Raw genomic sequence first — 5,085 nt, 5'->3', positions numbered from 1 at the left:
GCCAGATCTGCCTCAAGGTGTATTTATACACAACAATTCCAACTCTTAAGGCCATACTTTAACTTGTTATATATAGACTGAGAAAAGCATACTGCATTTTGATCGACATTAATTTACGTTTAACAATCCGTTGGCGATAACATGCAATTAATCTCCAGTACATGGTTCCATACGAGGTTGCAAGTGCAATTACACAATTACTCATTACATGTGGTGCAACACCTTGTTTATATGCTATTTCGGCCAGCTCAAATGGAATTTGGAGATGAAAATTAACGGCGCCAATCTGCAGCTAGTTTATGATTGTTAGCAACAGTTCTTGAGGTTGCTAGCATAAGAGATGTACTTGATAGTGCAGTAACAAGGGGTGTATAGTTTTAACCCCGAGATCCCGTGTTCAATCCCCAATGCGCTCATAATTTCTTCTTAAAAATGTTTTGAGGGATGTCTCTCCCTCCAAATCTCGTTTAGGTTGCCAGCGTCAATCCTCATGGCTGCTGGTTGTTGAGGTTGAGCCTGAAGCAGCAACTCTCAATTAGTAGTTCACAATTCACATCGATGAAAAAAAAAAATCTCAAACTGATAACCAAATGGTTTGGCATTTTTCCATTTTTCAGCAGGAACCATGTCCACATGTATGCAAAAATGTCACATGCTGCAAATTGCAGAGTATATCACGAAAATGATGTGTCTATGAACAACACAAGTTCCTTTCCTGCACCAGAAAGAGGAAGATCACAGGGCTCTCAAAGCATCGTACGACCCAGTGATTCTCCTTCACAACTTTGTAATCATTCTGTAAGCAGGGGCATCATAATCATCTTGTTGATCATGCATGTAATGGCATCTCTTTATCTCGCTTTCACCACCCAACCTGACATGCCATTGCAGCCATTCTTGAAATCGTGTAGACGCCGTGGGTCTGAACGTGAGACCTGACACCGAAATCTGTTGCTGTTGACTGCTCGTGTATCTGGAATGTGACAGCTACTGCCAACTGATGTGTATTACATTCTTTTTGCAGCCTCTGGTTTCAGGATGCAAAACCAAGCATGATAATCGGTGAAAAACTGAAAATTCAGGTAGGTGAACAGTGAACTAATGATTATATTGAAGGCTGATATATGTAAAAATTGGTCGATCATCGTGAATTTTGGTCCACCACTGTGCTGAACGCCTTTGCTTGCAGTTCAGTTAGCTAACCAGTTTCTGAATTTTGGTCACATTATCAGTCGACAGCTTCAGGTCCATGGATTTTCATATTCTCTGAACTTTGCAGCATCTCTTTTAACTACTCCATTATATGGTGTTGCTTGGTTACTTGAGCTAATGATATGCCAAGCTTGCTTAATTAATCTAATTGTGTTACTAGAAAATCATGGACCGTTTCAAATCTTCAGACAAGTATTTTTCTGACCAGATTTGGCCTGCCTCCACTGCATCGTACGTACGGACACCCAAAACGCAATTTGCTCCTCTGCTTTCTACTGACTTTTGATTTTAGTCACGTCAGGTTCTGGAGGCAGACTTATAATAATAATTTGTTTATGTATATATTTGACCATATCTGATTGCCTAGCTAACGTAACCGACGCAATGTGTAGCTTTTGTTTTGTTGCAAAAAGGCTACATTTTTTTTGGTTAAAAGGGAAAGGCTATATATTCTCTTCTGCTAGAGAATGATGAAGCTATTTCTGCTAGAATATGCCTCTTCGATTCAGTTATTGTTAATTGTATGTATTTCAACATATATGTCGTCCCTTTCTATTATATTACATGTAGATATTTAGTGCTTTTCCGGCGTCTAGAAAAATATAAGATAATTCTCGACATATATAGGATCTCATGCAGTATATTCCTTCAAGAAATAATGCATGTCAGGACAGGATTTTCAGGATGATATTTTGTTACTGGAGAAAATAAATCTATAGTGGTTAAACATTATTAATTAAGGCCATATGCTAATTCTGCACTACTAGCACACAAGTGATCAACAGGCCAATTCAACTGAAAGAGACGCAAAAGAAAAGATCAATCCATCATGCATGCATTCACAAGACCATATAGCTCTACCTAATATCTGAAGAAGAAGAAGAAAAAGAAATTAACTAGGAAGTTGATGGAGAAAGGCTCGCTAATCTCAGCTTGTCATTTCCTCGGCCGAAGTCACGGGTCTTGTCTGCGGGCAGCTAATTAATTATTCATTTGCGTGAACCCAATCTTCAAGATAATTCCATTTACCTATCTCAAAAATCTTATTAATTAATTTTTTTTTAGAAACACAATATAAACGCATGCGCTCACAACGTGCGCACACTCACCCATATGAACGCACACACGCACACCCTATCCCTATAAGCACCTCCGGAAGACTGGGCCGGCATATCTTGAGATTGACGAAGTCACCACAGGCGCATCGCTGTCGACGGGTACGTCGCCTACCATTGAAAGAATAATTAGCCGTAAATGCGAGCACCCGTGTCAAATCTAGGATTTGAACCCGGGTGGAAGCCTTCTTAAGAAACACATCATAAGTACGAAATGCTCACAACACATGCACACATATCGTATATTTTGATATTAACAAAATCATCACGGACGATTCGCTATCGACATATACCGTTGAAAGAATTACTATCTGTAAATGTAATCGCGGTAAGAAATCTACGCACTTGAGCTTTACTCGCTTTGCTATTATTAGAATTATTATACCTACATATGTCCATCTGTATATATATACACTCACTGATCGAGCTCGACCTCCTTGTTGTCAGTTGCCTAATAAACAAGAAATCGTGTGAAATTAAACCTCACCGGCAGCACACCGACAAACATAATTTGGATTTTGGAGTTTGAAATTTCAGTCCTGGATACTGAAGACAACGTACAAAACTGTCTGAAGAAAATGTACGTAGAATTAACAGGTTGAGACATAAGATTATTATTCAGGGGCCGTGCTGAAAATGATTGATATTATGTCATTGTTAGACTAACTATACAACCCGTGTATGTGTTTGAACAAAACAGTTGCCCCACTTGTCCATAGGAATGGCCCCCCTTCTAACAATGATATTTCTTGGCTTAAATTTCTTTTTTTGAAACTCAATACGAACACCAATGTATATATTATACACTCACCCCCGTAATAACTGCACACCTTATCCCACATCACTTATTACTGAAAGTGTATATATATGGTCGATCTTAAATATGAGCACTCATGTAAGTCTAAGATAAATTAACCTAGAAGGACAACTCCCACGCCAAAAAGATTAAAAATAAATTACGTACACCGATCGAGTTCTCTCCTTTTCCTTTATAGTGAAAATAGATTACATATCGATCTTTGGCTTGTATCAATAGACACAATGTATTGATCTCTTTCTTGGCTTAAAATTAATCTTGATTATTGCAATGCGTGCATCCATGCACGTACGTGCAGTGTGAGTTTACCTGAACCACAAAATTAATCAAATGCATGCGAGAAAAAAATTACAACTCTACTGAAAAGGATTTCTTCATCTTCATCAGGGCTGATCAATCTGTGCGTGCGCGTATATCTTCTTGCTTTGAATCTGAACTGTTCAAAGAAGAACACTGTTCATCCAACCCCAATTAATTAATTAATTAATTAGTGCCATCTCCACTCAAATCATTTCAACCAATTTGACCAGCGCCCTCTCTGAATTCGGCGCCACGGTTCCATCAGTCATACGGCGACATGCAATATAATCAACGTCCAAATTATAATCCGATGCTAATTCTGAACCGTGATAATTGCGTGGTGCTTAATTAATCAATCATTCTCTGCAGCAATAATAATTTAGTAGTTATCCAGACAGTTGCGTTTAGATGCTGTCACCACGCGGAAATTCAGACAAACTAAACCAGATTAGAAAATTTTGCTTGGCAATTGGTTGACTGGCTTGGCTGGCTGACAATCGTGCAGTTCACGCAGCGGGAGACGCGAGATGATGAAGGGATTAGAGATGAGATTACAATAATTAATTAAGAGAGGGATTGGTGATTAATTAAGATATTTGCATAGATTAAGGGGGGTGAAAGTGGCCGGCCAACTGATCTTAGGCCGTACTCTAGTCGTCCCCAATTTCGTACTCCTCTTTGTCCTCTCGCTGTACTACCTGCTGCATCACCAATAAATTACTTCTTTCTTGCATCCGGGTCCATCTAGCTAATTAGTTGAATTATTTACCATGTATATATCATGTGTGCACGTACAATAATTGATTTGGCCATTAATTATGTATACTTGGCACTTGAAAGCATATTTTTCTCATATATGTACATATTGTAAGCTGTTTATGTTTGTCCCAAGTTAAATTTATTAAAGTTTAACTAAGTTTATAAATGAATTAACAATATTTTCAACACAAACAAATAGTTGTACTCCTTAATTTAAAGGAAGATATATGGTGATGCCACCCCACCTACTTTAATTGTAATTTTTTTAAAATTACTACTCAAACTTCTTAATATTGAGAAATAATCGTATAGGCACATATAAAATTGAATTATGGTGAGAACATACCCTATAGAAAAATGATGTGTAACACATAATATTATAATAAAATTTCTTTTATCCGTATTAAGCACATGCATTCAGCTAGTGCTATAAAATATATTAATATTCAAAAGTAAATTACATTTTGCACTAGGTAGGTTGCACAGGGCCGGTTTATCATGTACTTTGTTCACATTACACCATGGTGCATTGAAAAGATTTCACTTTAATACACTATCAAAACAATGAAAATTTCAAGAAATCTGAATGAACTTTCGTAAAACATGGTCTAAATTCGAAAGATTTTGTAAGCTCCACTTTGATATTTTATAAGATTTTCTTTCAATTGTATGACACCACCTATAGTGCAAAGTGAAACTTAATTATTTACACTTGTGTAAAGTAAAAGTATGTAGTAAACCTAGTGTTAAGTGAAACATGATACAATTTCCTTGGTGCAAAATACAATTTAGATCTAACGAAACTAATCTGGTGCTATAGATATTATTACGTTTTCTATAAATTTAGACAAATTTAAAAAAAAAGGTTGTCTTAGAACAGGC

The sequence above is a fragment of the Oryza glaberrima genome, chromosome 6 (assembly GCF_000147395.1).
Source record: "Oryza glaberrima chromosome 6, OglaRS2, whole genome shotgun sequence".
In the NCBI taxonomy this organism is placed as follows: Eukaryota; Viridiplantae; Streptophyta; class Magnoliopsida; order Poales; family Poaceae; genus Oryza; species Oryza glaberrima.
The sequence above is the reverse complement of the archived record's forward strand: the minus strand, read 5'-3'. Positions refer to the sequence as shown.